General features: G+C 41.4%; 1 protein-coding gene and 1 pseudogene across 5 annotated transcripts in view; both read left to right on the top strand.

Moving 5' to 3' along the window:
- Positions 1–18,777, top strand: part of GLIS3 (GLIS family zinc finger 3) — a 451,944-nt gene that overhangs the window by 259,077 nt on the left and 174,090 nt on the right. The window lies entirely within an intron of this gene.
- Positions 3,475–11,523, top strand: LOC132663680 (deoxyhypusine synthase pseudogene; annotated as a pseudogene).

Consider the following 18,777-nt stretch of genomic DNA (forward strand, 5'->3'; position numbering starts at 1 on the left):
AAACCCGTAAAAAGAGCTCTCATGCAGTTTACCTGTCAGGCAAGGAGTGTGAAAGAAGGAATTCACAGCAAAGGGCCTAACAGTGTAGATCTGGGCGGGAGAATATGCGTTCTCCCGAATTATTTTGGCAGCTTTTGTGGGAAGTCTGATGGAAGCAGGGACGGGAGGAAGGTAGCTCCCATGTTTTCTTCCCACAATAGCTGGGAATTGAGGGGTGAGGCGGCGGGCAGGAAGGGCCCGTGTGGGTCTGTAAAGGTGCACTGTCCATGTGCACATGTGCATGACTTTGATCTTTGTGTTGTCTCACGTTTCTGCTCATCCTGGAGCGTTCAGACCATAGTTAGTCCTATACTGATTCCACGAATGGCTACCAGACAAATGAATGGAAGAGAAATCCCACAGATCCCCGGATAGACTTGGTTGCCTGATACATGTATGTTCTCTCTCTTCTGGACAAGAAGCCCCTGCAGATATATTTCAGGATCTTCGGTGACAGTGTCATTCTCCTTGATATGGAGGTACCACCGTGAATTCAGACATTCTATTCTTGGCTCACGTTTAGGTTATTTTCAGATTGTTTTGCTCTTACAGTGTTTGATGGAAAATCCTAATAACAGCTAACATTTAAACAGTACCTAATACTTGCTGGCCCAAGGCCTTTGCAAAGATAATTAATTGAATTCTTTCAACAAGTCTATGAGGTAGTTACTATTCTTAGCACCATTTTACTGGTGAATAAACTGAGGAATAGAGATCCAGGAAGCCCAGGGCCACAGGTAGAAAATGGTGGAAGCGGGAAGGAGTAGGATTTGAACTTGGTGCAGTGACGCTCCTGAGGCCATGTTCTCACCCACTCTGCTACTCTGGCTCCTATCAGCCTGTTGTGTGCGTGAGTGTGTATTCGTGGGTATATCCCTATGTGAATGGCAAGGCATACTTTTAGTGTCTAGCAGGAGGTTAAATTCTTAGCAGTGACATTGTTCCAAAAAGGGTGGGCGCGTTTGAAATGTTGATCATTATTGCCAAATTTCCTGCTCCTCTCCACCCCCCTAAAATAGAATGCACCAATTTACTCTCTTGCAACGGTTATTTCAAGACATATTTTGCTGTGCTAGGTGCCACAGAGCATATTGAATGCAGAAGTGGCAACACAAAAATGTGTGAAGGTAGGAGCTGAAGTTTGCATCTTTCTGACGGCAGTCCCGAGGAGATGGGAGAGATCACCACGGGAGCGTCGTCATCCAGAGGGTTAGAACCACAGCCTGTAGAGGGAGGACCTGTGGTTTTTAATTCTACTTTGACCTTGCCGTGATTCCTTGGGAGGGTAACTTGACGTCATTTATTCCTTCAGTCTCATTTTAAATTTTATGTCATCACAGATGGACTACACGAGAGAGCCAGGACTCCGATCTAAGTGTGTTCAAAACTCCATATTCTAATTCTAGTAGATTGGGGGGCACCGATCGATATCTCACAGGGTCATGGCAAGGATTGAAGGGATTAACATGTGAGGATCTCACAGTACCTGCTCAGTACATCAGTCCGTAGCTCTGTCAGGTGTTCTCTGAAGCCCCACAGCCAATCATCAGTGCCCCCTTTTCCAGTATCCCCGACCAAACCGAAAGACCCACACAGTGGACTGCCGCCCCTGGTTGCACTAACGACTTGCTCGGTGACACAGAACATCCGCAAACTGTACTTTCCCTGTAGACCAGCCTTTCCAGTCTCTTCCAAAAAATTGCAAGCTCTGTTCACACTATAGTATCTGTCTGAATGCTCCCTTAAGCCTTCGTCTTTTGGATGACTTTGTTACTAGCTGTTAACTCATTCTCCAACTTTGTCTCTGAAGACGTTTTTGGTGTTGGTGGAGGAATTTGAATAATTCATGTATTAAAGTCGTCCCACTACTCCATCACCTGAAACAGCCCTTCTCTGGTGACCTGTCAAAATGTCAAGGAACTTCTTCTTCTTACCATCCTTGGTCTGGTCTCCAATCCATCAGTAAAAGGGAGAGTTTTTTTGTTTTTGTTTTTTTAATTGAATTATATTACTTCGGTATACTAATATAACAATATTATATGTTTCAAGTATACAACAGAGTGATTCAACAATTCCGTATATTATACAGCGCTCACCGTGACAAGTGTGGTCACCATCTGTCACCATATGAAGTTATTACAATATTATCAACTCTGTTCCCTACACTCTACTTTTCCTCCCCATGACTTACTGATTTTATAACTGAAAGTTTATAACTCTTAATTCCCTTCCCCTATTTTGCTCATCCTCCTATCCCCCTCCCCTCTGGTAACCAGCATTTTACATATATATGAGTCTGTTGCTGTTTTACTGTTCATTCATTTGTTTTGTTTTTTAGATTCCATATATAAGTGAACTCATAGGGCGTTTGTCTTTCTCTGTCTGACTTATTTCACCTGAGCATAATACCCTCTAGGTCCATCCCTGTTGTTACAAATGGCAAGATCTCATTCTCTTTATGTTCTGGTGATATCCCACTGTCTATATACACCACATCTTCTTTATCCATTCGTCTGTCAATGGACACCTGGGTTGCTTGCGTATCTTGGCTGTCGTAAATAATGATGTAGTAAACGTAGAGATGTATATATCTTTTCAAATTAGTGTTTTCACTTTCTTTGGGTAAATACCCAGCAGTGGAATTACTGGATTGGGTGGTATTTTTATTTTTACTTTTTTGAGGATCTCCATACTGGTTTCCACTGTAGCTGCACCAGTTTGCATTCTCACCAAGAGTGTAGGGTGGTTCTCTTTTCTCCACATCCTCACCAACACTTATTTCTTGTTTTTTTTGATAGTAGCCATTCTGACTGGTGTGAGGGGGTATCTTGTGGTTTGCATGTCGCTGGTGATTAGTGATGCTGAGCATCTTTTCATGTGTCTGTTGGCCGCCATCTGTATAACTTTAGTAAAAATGTCCATTCAGGTCTTCTGCCCATTTTAAATTAGATTATTTGTGAGGAGTTTGTTTTGTTTTGTTTTGGTATTGTATGAGTTCTGTATATATTTTGGGTATTAACCCCTTATTGAAAAACTTGTTTGCAAATAGTATTTCTGTTCGGTAGGTCGTCTCTGTGTTTTGTTCATGGTTTTCTTTGCTGTGCAAAAGTTAGTTTTATGTAGTCCCAATAGTTTATTTTTTCTTTGGTTTCCCTTGCCTGCAGACACATAAACAGGAAAATGTTGCTAGAGCTGATACCCAGGAGTTTACTGCCTATGTATTCTTTTAGGAGTTTTATTATATTAGGTTATATGTCTTTTTTTTTTAATGTTTGTTTGTTTATTTATTTATTTATTTATTTTTAATATGAAATTTATTGTCAAATTGGTTTCCATACAACACCCAGTGCTCATCTCAACAGGTGCCCTCCTCAATACCCAACACCCACCCACCCCTCCCTCCCACCCCCCGTAAACCCTCAGTTTGTTCTCAGTTTTTAGGAGTCTCTTATGTTTTGGCTCCCTCCCTCTCTAACCATTTTTTTTCCTTCCCCTCCCCCATGGTCTTCTGTTAAGTTTCTCAGGTTAGTACTTGGATGGGAGGTCATACGTCTTTAATCCATTTTGAGTTCATTTTTGTGTATAGTGTAAGAAAGTGGTCACATTTCATTCTTTTGCATGTCGCTGTCCAGTTTTCCCAACACCATTTGTTGAAGAGACTATCTTTCCCCCATTATATATTCTTGCCTCCTTTGTCATAGATTATTAACCATATAAGCATGGATTTATTTCTGGACATTTTTTCTGTTTTCTTCATCTATGTGTCTATTTTTGTGCCAGTGCAATGCTGTTTTGATGACTGTATCTTTGTAATATAGTTTGAAATCTGGGATTGTGATACATCCAACTTTGTTCTTTTTTCTCAAGATTGCTTTGGCTATTTGGGGTCTTTTGTGGTTCCATATGAATTTTAAGATTATTTGTTCTAGTTCTGTGAAAAACACTACAGGTATTTCGGTAGCAGTTGCATTGAATCTATAGATTGCTTTGGGTAGTATGGACATTCTCACAATAACAGTGTTTCCAAAACATGAACATGGAAAACGGAGGCGTTTTTTGGCTCTTTTTTTTTTTTTTTTAATTATTCCCTCATTCCTCTGAAAGAACTTGTAATTCCCCTTTTATATCCTGTAACTTGTATTTATTTGTTAATGTCTGTTACTTAACAAAAATCTGGGCCTCACAAGGACAAGAACTGGGATTTCTCTTTGTCTCCATTTCTAGAACTATGCCTGTCTTTCAGTAGGTTGTCCACATAGGTCGTGACTTCAGCCTCTAAACGTTTTGGCTCCCTTGGACACCACCATAGTAATAATAGCCATCATAAATGGAATCTTCTAATGAAAAGGCTCATTTTAGATCTCTGTCTTGGCCACAAAAGATTTACCAAAAAACCTTCACAAATCTGAAATCTTACATTTTATGACGTGCGCACCAAAGAGACAATTGTAGGAAGTGGCTAGATGAGTTTCATTTTTGGAGTAAGCTTCGATCTCCTTGACATTGATTTCCTCTAGACAGTTCACTGTGATCCGGATTATCGCTCTAGGAATTTTACGTTACATGTAGTGTCCCAAATATGGGAGCATTTTATTCGTAATCTCCTCTAATAGTGCTCTGAGTTGATTTGGTTTTCAGGTTTGCAGAGTGACGAGGGGGAGACTTAGAGGTGGTCCCTTCGTGTCAGAAGGAGTAACTGGGTGCTTGAAAGTCTCAACTTGACTGCCACTGCCTGGTCTTCATTGTGTGTTTATAGCATGTAATTCCGTGAGACCGAGGCAATGAAGGTGGATGTTTCTAATTTTTCAGCATTTTGTTTTCAACGTGTAGTTGGATAGCAGTGACTGAAGTTTGGGTTTCAGTTGCTTCCTCCTTTCATGCCCTCTTCTCTCCTTCCTGGCCCCCTTGCCCCCATTCTCTCCTTCTCTGTCCCTTTCCCTCTCCCCCCCCTCCCCCCTCTCTCTTTTTCCCCTCTTGTTTTCTTTGTTTACTTTTTTTCCTTTTTATATGTAGCAATGCGTGGAACTATGTGCTAAGGAGGATTCTGTTATATTTTCTGAAGCCTCAGTGTTCTGGCTGCTTTTGGTAACAGGTGCTACCCGAGAAAGGTCATGTACTAGTTGGGCGTGCCCTCAGCTGCAAGTAACAGCAAACCACACTGCAGGGGCTTAAACAAACAGGAGCTGTATTGTTCTCACAAAACCAGAAGTTTCCAGGGATAGGCAATTATTGGCTTTGGCTCCATGACTCAGCAATATCAGAGCCTGTCTTTGACGTTCTCTTGGCCTTTTGCTCACGATGGCGACACAGTGAATGCAGGCCTAACCATCACCGCCCATTTTCAAGGTAGTAAGAAGGAAATGATCACACTGGTCACATCTTCCCCTTTTTCAGGGAAGCAGAAGTTTTCCTCAGACTTTCTCCCAGCAGACATCGACACACGCCTGCTTTTCCAGAACTGGGTCATGCTGCCGTCCCTCATTGCAAGAGAGTCTGGGGAAGGGTGTTTGACTTTCTCGCCACTGCAGGATGAGGCAGCAAGGGAGTTGGGAATGGCTTCCGGGTAGCTAACCAGCATTGTCTGCCACAGCCAACAAATATCCCGTTAATGCAGATCGTACCAGAGTACAAAGGGATAGCCGGTGAGGCATGAAGATCGTTTCAGAGATGAGAGCATTTGAGTGTTTGCCGGAACACTGCCGGGGCAAGATAGCGCAGCCAGGAATAAAGTCTAAAAGGAGTCGATGAGTTTTCTATTACTGCCGTAACATTTACCACAAACTTAGTCTCTTCAAACAATATAGATTTGTCATATGCCACCTTTCTGGAGATCAGAAATCCAAAACAAGTTGTAGTGGACTTACTGGGAGAATGTCACAGGGCCTGCTCCTTCTGGAAACTCTGAAGAAAGAATCCTTGCCCTTTTCAGCTTCGGAGAGGTGACTGCATTCCACGGCTCGTGATGCCTTCCTCACATTCCTCCCAACTTCTTGCTTCCATCGTCACAGCATCTCCTAACTCAGATCCTCCTGCCTTTGTCTTGGGAGGCCCCTTGTGACGACATGAGGCCTGCCTAGAGAATCCAGGATCATCTCTCCAGCTCCAGACGCTTCCTTTAATCAACCTGCAGGTTCCTTTGACCATGTCACGGAATGTATCACAGGTTGCGGGGGGTAGAACGCGGACATGGCCGGAGGGGCCAGTGTTCATCCTGCCACAGTGGGACGGGCAGGAACCACCCAGGAAGGCCACAAAAAGATGTCCATGGGAGAATGATAGTACATCCGTCCACCAAAGAATAGGGGCCAGCGTAGCGAGAATAAAGTTGCATCTGAGTGGCGTAGCTGTGTTATGAAGATGATCCTTACTCGTTTTTCTGTGTGGTTTGCTGAAAGCCGGTATCTGAGAGATGAATCATTTTAAGTATTTCTTGGCATCTAATCATAAGTGGCAGATCTGGAGACGGCTTACTTGGATGCCTGAAGCTATTACGAGATTTATAAATTTAAGAGAATGCTTGATTTGAACTCTTTCTTGGGAATTTGTTCATTTTAAAGAAAAGTGCACAGCAAATAAACGTGTTTACAAACAGCTTCACGTGGGAGAGATCAAAAAGGAATTCTTGGATTAATCCTTTCTATTTCCACGCACAATCTGTATTATTGCTTGGCATTATGTTGTGTAATGAATCTGGATTTTAATCGGTTGGTTTAGTTTAATCTTTTCTGAAAATTTCATACGAGTAAAATATCTCCATTTAGGTACATATTTGGTGGGTTTTTTAAAGAAAAAGTTTAGTTTTTGACAGGTAGCCTTAAATTTACAGCCTTAAAGTTCATAATAAATAAGAGCCACTAAAATGATGATTTATTGCCCAAAAGCCTTGATTGTTCAATGTTTATTTTTGAGAGAAAGGGATACAGAGTGTGAGCAGGGGTCGTAGAGAGAGAGAAAGAGGGAGACACAGAATCTGCAACAGGCTCCAGGCTCTGAGCTGTCAGCACAGAGTCCGACGCAGGGCTCAGACTCACAGACCATGAGATCATGACCTGAAGTTGGACGCTTAGATGACTGAGCCACCCGGGTGCCCCGTGTTTATTTGTTTAAAGAGGAGAAGAACAGTTCTTATTTGTCCCTTGGTCTGTTCATTCACTGAGTGTTCCTTCGCTGATTCATCAGACATACCTGCGTAACGTGCCATATGTGGGACACTGCAGCGAGCGTAAGTATGTACATAAGTATAGCTCAATTGCAAGCTCTGTGAGGGTAGGAAATAGGGCTTGCTGCTGATGAATCCAACAGATCCAACGCCTAGCACAGTCATGACATAACGTTAACACTCGGGAAACGTTGGTTGGACTGAGATGAAAATAGAGCCCCTGCCTTGCAGAGATCTCGAAGGCAAGTGAGCTGGGACATACAAACAGACGAACTGCAACACAGCCTTGTGAAAGCCCAGAAACAAACATCCATCGGCAGTTTCGGGGGACGCTGTCCTAAGTATCCGGTGTTTGCTGAATTTGAAAGTAGAGGAATTGGCCAAGTCGACCCAGGAGGAGTGTGTGCCAGGCAGAGGGAACGGAGGGGCGTGGCTCAGACGTGAGCGCGGGGCTCCGATGATACAGGGCGTGGCTAGAATACAGATGAGTGGAGGTGAGGACTGAGGGGGCAGATGGCAGGAGACGAGGTTGCAGAGGTAGTTGGAGGCCTGGTGGGGAAGAACATAGAGCCTCCCTTGCTAGGAGGCTAGGTTTTATCCTGGAGGCAACAGGAAGCCACTAGCAGCTTTTAGGTAAAGGGCTGAGAAGATCATCTTTTCTTCCTTTCCATTAAACTTTTTAGCATCGTGAAATAGATCTTATCTGCCAGAGAGTGAGTATAACATAGATGGATATTTTAAATGAAAGTGATGATAACATGACTGATGAATCGAGCATCCAGCTTATGAGACAGATGATCGTCTACGTCTTTGAGTCTTCTGGTGTCGCCTTCACCCTCTCTCCCCATCAGGGGAAATTGCCACTTTAATACTGTATTAATATCTCTCTTGCTTTTCCTTAAAGTTTTACCACATGTATATGCATCCCTAAAATATATATTGTTTGGTTTTGTCTGCTTTTCAAGTGCGTGTAATAGAATCATGCTGAATGCATTTCTTTTATGACCTTCTTTATTGCCTCCTGTTGTTTTCAAGATTTCTCCACTTCTATCTGTGAACCTATGGATCATTAATCTTCGCAGCTGTGTAATAGTTATTAACTGATTGTACCGGGTTCGGTGATCCCGCTTACCATCGTGGAAATTTGGGTCATGTCAAGTATTTTGTTACTGTGGACAGCCCTGTTTTAATTGTTCTTATACTCGTGTACGGGAGGCACGTGCAGAGAGTTTCTCTGGGAGAGAAATCCCCGAGTCCTAGTGGATCACACATCCAGTTTTCTCATTGCCTTTTTAATCTTTGCCCATTTGTTGGGTATAAAATCTTCTCTCCCTAGAGTTACAATTTGCATTTTTGTACATACTCGTGAGGCTGAGCCTCTTTTCATATGCTCATTGGCTGACTATTTCTTCTGTGAAATACAAGTCTTTCTGCCTATTTTAGAGGGTTGTTTGTCTTTTACTGATTTGAAGGAGCCCTCCATTTATTCTGAATACTATCCTTTGGTGGATATCTTCTGCCAGTTCGTGACTTGGGTTTTTATTCACTGTAACATCTTTCGATGTGCATTCTTAATTTGAAGTTAAACAGCATTTTTTTTTTCATCGTGGCTTGTGTTTTTCTTTATTTTACCTAGGACACCTTTCCTACGTTACGATCTTCAAAATAATGTCCTATATTTTTGCCTAAATGTGTTAACCTGTTATCTTTCACTTTTAAGTTCTTGAAATCACTTTTAAGGTTTGGAATCTTTTTCCCCCCTGTGGACGATCAGTTGTTCTGGCAGCATTTTTTAACAATCCGTACTTTGCCCACTCTGTAATGTATCACGTTTCCATATATAAATGGGTCTGTTTATGGGATCTCTATTCTTTTCCATTGGTCTGTTTTTCTATCCTCATGCTTAAATATTAAATTACATAATGACTAAGACTTGTTATTTGATAGAACAAGCCCCCCAGCCTAGTTTTTCTTTAAGCCTGTCTTGGCCTCTCTTTCTGGGCTGTTTGCTCTTCTATATACATTTTAGAATAAGCTCGTCAATGTCCTTGAAAAATCCTATTTAGATTTTGATTAAAAGCTCATTGAATACTAGCTCCGTTAGAGGATCATAGCCACGTTTACAACAGTGAGCCTTCTTATTCCAGTATATGCCTTATCTCTCTATTTATATCGTCTCGAAGTTCTTTCAGGAAGTTTTATGCTTTTTCTTCTAACCTAAAAATCTTAAACAACTCTTGTTAGTATGTTTCCCCCATGATGTATATTTTTGTTGTTGCTTTTATAAATGATAACTTTAACAGATTTGTATTTTAAATTCTTGAGTGGATAGAATTGCATCCTTTCTTAAGAAAGCATTCTCCTGGAGAATCCAGAAAAACAAGGATTCTCACTCATTGCTATTGAGAATGCAGAATGATTTAACCTCCATGACAGGGTACTTCATGGTAGTCAACAAACCTACATATTTCTTTACCCTTGACCTAACAGTTGCACTTTTAAAAATTTACCTTTATGAAACACCTCCGTAGATTTGAAGCAACATATAGTTATTTGTTGCAGTATTCTTTGCCATGGCAAGATATGAAATTCAAATGTTTAACTCTAGAGAATAGTTGAATCACCCTGGCTCGTGCATATAATTGAATCCCATAAAGCTGTAGAATCATGAGGAGTATTTCCATGAACTGGTACGATGTGATATCCAGGACAGCTTTTTTTTTTTTTCTTTCTTTTTTTTAATGCAGGTTTACGTTTATTTATTTATTTATTTTGGAGGGGGGGAGGGGCAGAGAGAGAGGAAGAGACAGAATCCCGAGCAGGCTCTGTACCGTCAGCTGTCGCATCCATTACCTCATGCAGCATACAACACGGTGGGCATCTTAGTGACCACAGCTGGCAGTGTGGACGAAGAAGTGCCTGGTACCACGTACCTGGGTGATTTCAGTCTCTGGGGGAAGGAGCTGCGTGAGAACAGGATCAACAGGATTGGAAACCTCCTGGTGCCCAGTGACAGTTGCTGCAAGTTTGAGGGCTGGTTGATGCCCATTATGGACTGGACGGTGCTGGAGCGGAACACGGAGGGCGTGAAGTGGACACCTTCCAAGATGATCGCCGGGCTGGGCGAGGAGATCAACGACACAGAATCAGTATATTACTGGGCTCAGAAGAACCACATGCCCGTGCGGAGCCCGGTGCTCACAGATGGCTCCCTGGGCAGTGTGATCTTTTTTGATTCCCACAAGAACCCAAGCTGGTCCTGGACATTATTGAGGACGTGAGGCTCAGGAACACACAGGCCATTTTGCCAGGCACACTCAGATGATCATCCTGGGTGGGGGTGTGGTCAAGCACCACACCGCCAACGCCAGCCTCATGGGGAATGGGGCCGACTAAGCTGTCGACATCCACATGGCCCAGGAATTTGATGAATCCGACTCTGGTGCCGGGCTGGACAAAGCTGTCTCTTGGGTGGAGGCAAGATCCGGGTGGAGGCACAGCCTGTCAAGGTCTGTGTGCCTATGCCTCCCCTGGTCTTCCCCCTGCTTATAGCTGGAACCTTTGTCCAAAAGAGACAGATGCCTTCACCCCTGAGAAGAATGCAGACGGAATGGCTACAGCTCCAGGGAAGTCCTCCCTCTCCTCTGTTTATTAGCCTGCACACCCAGTCTTTCCCTCACTCCTTGGTCAGCATCGTGTCTAGAATAAATGGTCTCATTGATCCTTGAAAAAAAAAAAGTGGTAGCCCGATGCAGGGCTCGATCCCATGACCTGGTGTGATCATGACCTGAGCCGAAACTGAGAGTCAGACCCTTAAGTGACAGAGCCACCCAGGCGCCCCCCAGGATAGCTTTTAAGTGAAAAAAAGTAGGGTACAAAAGAATCTCTGTCGTATGCCACCCTTTGTTTCAGAAAGAAAGGGGAATACGTTCATGCATGTGTGCATGTATACAGCTGTGGGTGTGCCTATACTTAATCTTGTAAAAAGAAACACAGGAAGGATCAACGAAGAAGTAATGACAATGGCTGACTCGATGGGCTGGGTTAAATAACTGGATGGAAGATGATCGGGATTGGAGAATACCTATTTATATAGTTTTGAATTTTGAACTGTGTGTGTATGTTACTTCATAAAAATGAAACCATAAAGGATGAAAAAATACCAGACCTTAAAAGTGAATGGAAACAAAAACAAAAGAATCCTAACTGCATATCAAATAGGTAACATAAGCAAATAATTAATTCACACTCTTTTACAACAGTACTCAATACATGTATTCTTATGAAATATTTACTAAAGGCAAAAAGAACTGTAAAGAAATCTGAAACCCTACTTAGTAGGTTTATTGTTAGTGTTAATATTTATAGTATGATGAAAAATTTTATATATTATAGGATAAAGTAGATAAGCAGATAAATAATAAACATGGGTAAATATATATATTAAAAAACTTTAAGTTAATACATATCTGTTATATATAATTACAAACCACAATATTTTTACTGTAAGAGGAAAGAGATATAATTATGCAATAAAAGAAGATAAGAAAAAAACTCTGTGGTACTAAATTTTGAATTGGTTCTATCAGATGAACTCATGATTTCATATATTTCCTAGCTCTGTGCATTGAAAGGACCTGGAAAGTGATAACCCTTTAGCAATAAGCACACTCAGGAAACAGTCTTAGTTTCTAGCATCATTCTTCACTAAAATGAGACAGGACTCCTTACAGAAGTGGCTAATTCCAGATCAGGAGCAGAGAAAGACCAAAGTGAACCTGGATTGTCTTTTTGGAGCCAGAAAGCAAGGAACTGCTCAAACGGTCATGGGGATCGTGTTAACAGAATACAGGTACTGGCCTATAGGAATTTCCACAGGTATTTGGGTGAATTTAAGCACCCAGAGAAACAGTGACAACCATGGATTATTGTGTATATATAAAAAGACAATAAACAAAGTTTCTCTAAACTTACTAATTCCAGTAATTTGTAGATTCTTTAGGGGGCAAGATTGTATAATCTACACGTGACGATTATTTTGTCTTCTTTTCTAGTCCCGATACGTTTCACTTCTTTTCCTCATTTGATTGTATAGGTGAGAACCTTCTGTGTGATGCAGAATAGAAATGCTGATAATACATGCCTTCTTCTTATTCCTGTTTCCATTAAGGTCATGTTTGAAAATATTTCACAGTTGAGAATGCTACTGGTTATATGTTTTTAACGGGTTACCAAATTCTTTTATCTGCTTAGTTGGCTAAGAGTTTTTATCCTGAATGTTTTTTTTTTCCTTTCCTGTAGAGATAGTCATATGCTTTTCTCCTTAATTGCTCAGTGACATGGTCAATGAACCTTAAATTCCTAGAAAAAAACATGTTGAGCTTGGTCATGATGTGCTGTATTTTTTTATTTTAATTTTTTTTTTAACGTTTATTTATTTTTGAGACAGAGAGAGACAGAGCATGAATGGGGGAGGGTCAGAGAGAGAGGGAGACACAGAATCGGAAGCAGGCTCCAGGCTCTGAGCTGTCAGCACAGAGCCCGACGCAGGGCTCGAACTCACGGACCGTGAGATCATGACCTGAGCCTAAGTCAGACGCTTAACCGACCAAGCCACCCAGGCGCCCCCGTGCTGTATTTTTTATGTATTGAATGAGTTAGTTTGCCAGTCAGTATTTCAAGATTTTGGCATTGATGTTAATGTGGATCACCTAAAACTTTAATTTCCTGTGCTAGTCTTATCTCATTTCCGTTCTCTGATAGATTTTATGGAAACTGGAACTTTTCTGGTTCTTGAATGTAAATAGAACTCAACTGTGAAGCCATCTAGACCAAGTGGGAAAATTTTAGATTTCTCATTGAATTATTTAATGGCTGTAGTATCATTTAGGATTCCTGTTTATTCTTAACTCTGTTTTGGTAATTTATGTTACTCGTGACACTTGCCTTTTTCATCTCAATTTACAGATTTATTGACATAAAGCATTATCACCTTTTTAATCTCTGCTGCATCTGTAAATATGTCCCCTTTTTATTCCTATTATCATTAATTTATGTCATCTTTCTCCACCTCCCCATTAATCTTGCCAGAGACTTGTCTATTTAATTATTTATCTGAAAAAAAAATAATTTTTGATTCATTTATCCTCTATTTTGTGGTTTTGTTTTCTATTGTATTCATTTTTCTTCTTACCCGTATTATTTTTTCCTTCTACTAATTTGGGCTAGTTCTGCAGGTTTTTTCCCCCAACTCTTAATAATTTCTTATTTGTTGGGGCGCCTGGGTGGCTCAGTCGGTTAGGCGTCCGACTTCGGCTCAGGTCATGATCTCACGGTTCGTGAGTTCGAGCCCCGCGTCGGGCTCTGGGCTGACAGCTGGGAGCCTGGCGCCTGCTTCGGATTCTATGTCTCCCTCTCTCTCTGCCCCTCCCCCACTTACGTTCTGTCTCTATCAAAAAACGAATAAATGTTTGAGAATTTTTTTTAAATAATAATTTCTTATTTGTTAACATAAGCATGGAGGGTTATGAATATTCCTTAAAGAACCGCTGTAGCTATTTCTCACAGATTTTGACATCATAATATGTGTGTTTACCTCAACTTAACGTAAAGCCAATCAATATCTGTACCTTTTTTCTAAACAGCACTTTCATTAACTTCATTCACTCCCCATCAGGATTATATGCCATCCTCCAGAGTTGATTGACGTTTTTAAATTTCTTAATCCCTAAGTTAAATCTCAGCGCTATACTAGTAGTCCGTGTGTGTATTTACCCACAATTTCCCTGTTTTCTTTGGTCCCCAATCTTTCTTGTTATCAGAACTTAATCTGTGAGGCACCTGGGTGGCTCAGTTGGTTAAGTATCCGACTTCAGCTCGGGTCACGATCTCACAGTTCATGAGTTCAAGCCCTGCGTCAGGCTGTGTGCTGACAGCATGAGGTTGCTTGGGATTCCCTCTCTCCCTTTCTCTCTCTGTCCCTCTCTCACAAAAATAAATAAACTTAAAAAAAAAAAAAACCAGAACTTAGTCTGAGATCATTTTCCTTTTTCCCTGAAGTACATGATTTAGATGTTCCTTCAGGGAGAACCTCTCAGTTTTTTTCTTTCTGGTAACATTTTTGTTTCCTCCTTGTTCATGAAAGATATTTACACCTCGTGTATAATTTTAGGTAGATAGTTGTGTCTCACAGCAGCATTTTGGAGATCCCATTCTCTGCCTAGCTTCTAGTATTGCTGTGGGGTCTCACTGCTATTCCTTTGTAAGGAATCTGTCTCTCCTTTCAGCTGCTTTTAAGTTCTCTTCCTTGTCTTTGGTGTTTTGCTGCCTAGGGTGTTGTGTGCCTAGCGATGAATTTGTTTTTACTTGTCCCGCTTAGACATCATTGTGGTTCCTACAACATGGCATTTTGTCTGCTTCAGTTCAGGAGAGTTCTTTTTCAAAATACTGACTTCCCTCCATCACTGTGCTATCATCTCCTGCAACTTTGATTAAACGTCTATTTATTATGTGTTTTCAGTTTACATTCTATATCCTTTAAACTCTTCTAATTTTTTTATCACCTTGTCTCTCTGTCTATTCCATCTAATTTAGATACATCCATTTTCCAAGTTACTAAGTCTTTCTGCAGCCACATCTCCTCTGCTCTTTAACTCATAAATTATATATATATATTTTAAATTTTTTAAATGTTTATTTATTTTTGAGAGAGATAGAGAGAGACCGAGTGCAAGTGAGGGAGGGGCAGAGAGAGAGGGATACACAGAACCTGAAGCAGGCTCCAAGCTCCGAGCTGTCAGCACAGAGCCTGATGTGGGGCTCGAACTCACGAACCATGAGATCATGACCTGAGCCGAAATCGGATGCTCAACCGACTGAGCCACCCAGGCGCCCCTCATAAATTGTATTTTTATTTTTAGTGATTGCATGTTTAATTTTCAGAAGTAGTTTTTATTTTTCAGAACTGCTTACTCAATTTTTAAAATTTCTTGTTTCCTTTTTTTCTTTGTTTCTCTTCTATTTCTTCAAATATTTAAACCCTACTAGATGTGACATTTCAATACTTCTATAGCTGGCAGGCTTCTCAGGTCTCGCTCTGTCATGCATAGTGTCCACTGACTATCACTTGGTGGTAAATTTTGACTGTGCACTGACACTCTTTAAAAACTTCACCTTTGGGGATTCTTTCAGGCCTGGGTCGAAAATGCATTCTTCTGGGGAATGTTTGTCACTTCTAAAATCTCTGAGACTCTATCAGTCAGTTAAAATGATCAGCTTTGGGGTGTTTGGCATCATTCAAATACTGTAAATTCTGGATCCAAATTCAGGTTTTGGGATTAGGAATTTTGTAAGGCAGCCTTTTTTTTTTTTTCTCTCTTTATCAAGAGGTAAGACCTCTGTGCCCAATGTCTCACTCTGTAGGTCAGGCTTATTTACACATATTGTTTTCCCAACTCATTTGCTGACCCTGTTGCCATTCAGAAGCCCCTGCTTTATACATGAGTCTCTCTCTGAACTCGAATGGAAATCTGGATCCGTGCTTTGTCGTTTTTCCCACCTGGCCCTTTAGAAGCCAAGCTCTAGGGTGCCTGGGATTAGTAGAATATCCCCAGTTCTTGCTTACTCTTGATTGCTGGGGTTTTTTGTTTGTGTGTGTGTATGTGTTTCTGGCTTTTAAAGAATTCCCTTATTCTGTTGCCAAGGCAGCCATGCATTATAAAAAACTCTTTAAAAATTTTTAACGGGCATTTTTAGATGGGCCGCATCAGAGGTAAGTTCTCTGAACATCTCATTTGCCATATTGCTGGGAACAGAAATAAACAGTAGATAAGGAATGATTTTTAGGAAGACAACATAAATGGCAGGATTGATCATCAGTGGACATCAGGCAGAGGCTGGATACAGGGAGACAGTTTTTGTTCTCGTGATTTATTCACACAATAATGCACAACTCCGGTGTAAATACTTAGATCTCATCCCATAGGCAACACACGTAAAACAACTCAAAATGAAGGTATTTAAGACTCATTAGTTGTGGAAATCGTTGATGACTTTTTGTGGTATTTTAAACTAGGTCTGTGAGTCAGAGTGTATTTTCACAGCCTAACCTTAAGGAAGGGATACACTTGCCAAATCTGGAGCGAGAAAAATGAATCCCAAATTGAGGTGTAGGTGTCAGAACGGTTCCTGCCAGCATTACTTATTTGCCAAACATTTTTCAACATAAGGAGAGCACCTGAGCACATGCCAGGCCGTGGACCGCGCTGGGGGGTGTCAACCGAAGCAGCTTTTCATTTCTCGCTGGGAGGGTCAAAAAGAGATGAGCCCACAGTGAGAAGCCCCTTTCTGTCCATTTCCTAAATGCAGCAGGGGGCTTCTCCGGAGCGGTGCTTCTCAAGGCGAGGTCCACACCACAGGATTTGTCAGAAAGGAGATTCTCAGATCCACCTCGAGGCCCAGAGATTGGTGTTTGACCACACCTTCCAGCTGACTCTCATGCATACTAGAGCTTGAGAAGGGCGGCTCCTAAGAAGGCTGGTTGAGGGGCACCTGGGTGGCTCAGTCGGTTAAGTGTCCGACTTCGGCTCAGGTCATGATCTCGCGGTTCATGAGTTCGAGCCCCACATCGGGCTCTGTGCTGACAGCTCGGAGCCTGGAGCCTCCTTCAGATTATGTGTCTCCCTCTCTCTCTGTCCTTACCCCACTCATGGTGTGTCTCTGTCTCTCTCTCTCTCTCTCTCTCACTGTCTCTCAAAAATAAATAAACATTAAGAAGGCTGGTTGAAATAGAGTGAACGTGATTGTTCAGAAAACAGTTCATTTTCAATTGGATTCTCCATTGTCAAAATACATTTGTCTCCAAGCAAATTATTTATAACAGACACAAAAAAATTGAATGTCCGGTGGTCTCGGACTAGGAACATGAATTATGGTGTAACCATTCGATGAAATTATGCAGCCATCAAAGTTATTTAAGGATATTTAATAATAAGGAAAATGCTTACAAAAGTGTTTAAATGTATGTTCGCATCCCTCTGCAAACATACATTCTGATGATGGCAAGTGTAGACATTAATTGTGGTCCCAGGAATTCCTTAGTTGTCCTTGAAAATCAACGAGAACAAAGTTGGTTCTCCATGGATAGTGAGATTCTGGGATATTTTTACATATACCTATAATAACACATATGCATTCTTATTTCATGTATTTGTAAATTGTCTAGAATAGGCAAGTATTAATTTCATACAATGCTAGAAGGAAATAAACTGTTTTTTTTTAAGTTGTAGCAGAATTGTTTTGAATTGCGGGTTTCAGAAAATTAAAGATTGCACCTGCCTTGCTGCATTTCTGCAGAGCAGTTGGGGGAAGAAGCAGTACAAAGAGATCCTGATCTGGCAGATGGGATGGGGCCATGGCAGAGTCAGGTGCATTGTCAGTGGGCTTTCCTCTGGGGATATTTTCGGGCCAGTTCGTGACACTGCTGACTGGCCATAAATCCTGAAAGTTTGAGAGCTGGAACGAGAACACAGGACATGCACAAACCTCCTTCCCCACGATTCTGCAGCTCAGAAAATCCCCAACATCTGGCTCACGTGTGAAGCCAGGAAAGCTACGGTTTCCACTGGCAGCCGGCCTTACCGAGAGCCTTAGCCGGTTGGCTCTATGACACACAGGGAAAACACTTTGCGAGGATTTGCTGAGCATTTTATTCCCAAGTGGAAAATCTGCACACACATCCAATTAAACTAGAGACAATTTTGTAAGGCACCTCCTAGGGGATAAACGTGTTTGACCTGATCAGGATTGGTCAAAGTAGAGATTATTGGATATCACACAGCCTGGTCTTTTGGTTTAACACTGGCCAAATTAAAACTAGAATAATACTTAGAGGCCAGGAATACTTTGACGAAGACAGAAAATCCACTGTTAACTTTTTTTTTCTACTTTTATTATAGAAGTTCACAAAAAAATTATCGAAAGGAAAAAGAAGAATTATAATACACATGCCCATCACCCAGCTTTAAATACCATTTATTCCTTGGTAATGGGAAAAATATTTTGAGCTTCTGGGTTGAAAATCTTACCAACTCTATCCCATAAACGAACATGCCTTCCTTTATGGTGAGAAGGGTTTGGGTTCAGAACCTCTGTCCATCCGCTGGAGCTCTTTTGCGTCTTCTTTCAAGAGGCTTTGTGGGGAACGAAAGAGTAAAAGTAAAAGGGACGCCCATTGTAATGATGGCTACTGACGTCCCAGTTGCTACACTGACCTCCAAGGCATCTCAGTAAAATTCCTTCCAAGTTTTAAGAGCCGACACTGATTCCCATCGTTTATCCGTGCATAAAGCAGTGAGTGCAGTTTGCTTTGCACACTTTTCAGCAGAACCTTTAACAAGGAAAAGCATTTCTTTGTTGCCCCCTTTCTCAAAGAAGCAACCGGCATTAAGCATCTAGCATTAAGATATATGGACAACTCATTTTCACTAATCCCTCTTCTTTGGTTCCATGCTTTTATATATTGAATAGCTGAAAAGAGAAGTCACTTTTCCCTTCCAAAACTACTTCTGGAAAACATGTTT

This window comes from Panthera onca, chromosome D4 (assembly GCF_046562875.1).
Source record: "Panthera onca isolate mPanOnc1 chromosome D4, mPanOnc1 haplotype 2, whole genome shotgun sequence".
Taxonomy (NCBI): Eukaryota; Metazoa; Chordata; class Mammalia; order Carnivora; family Felidae; genus Panthera; species Panthera onca.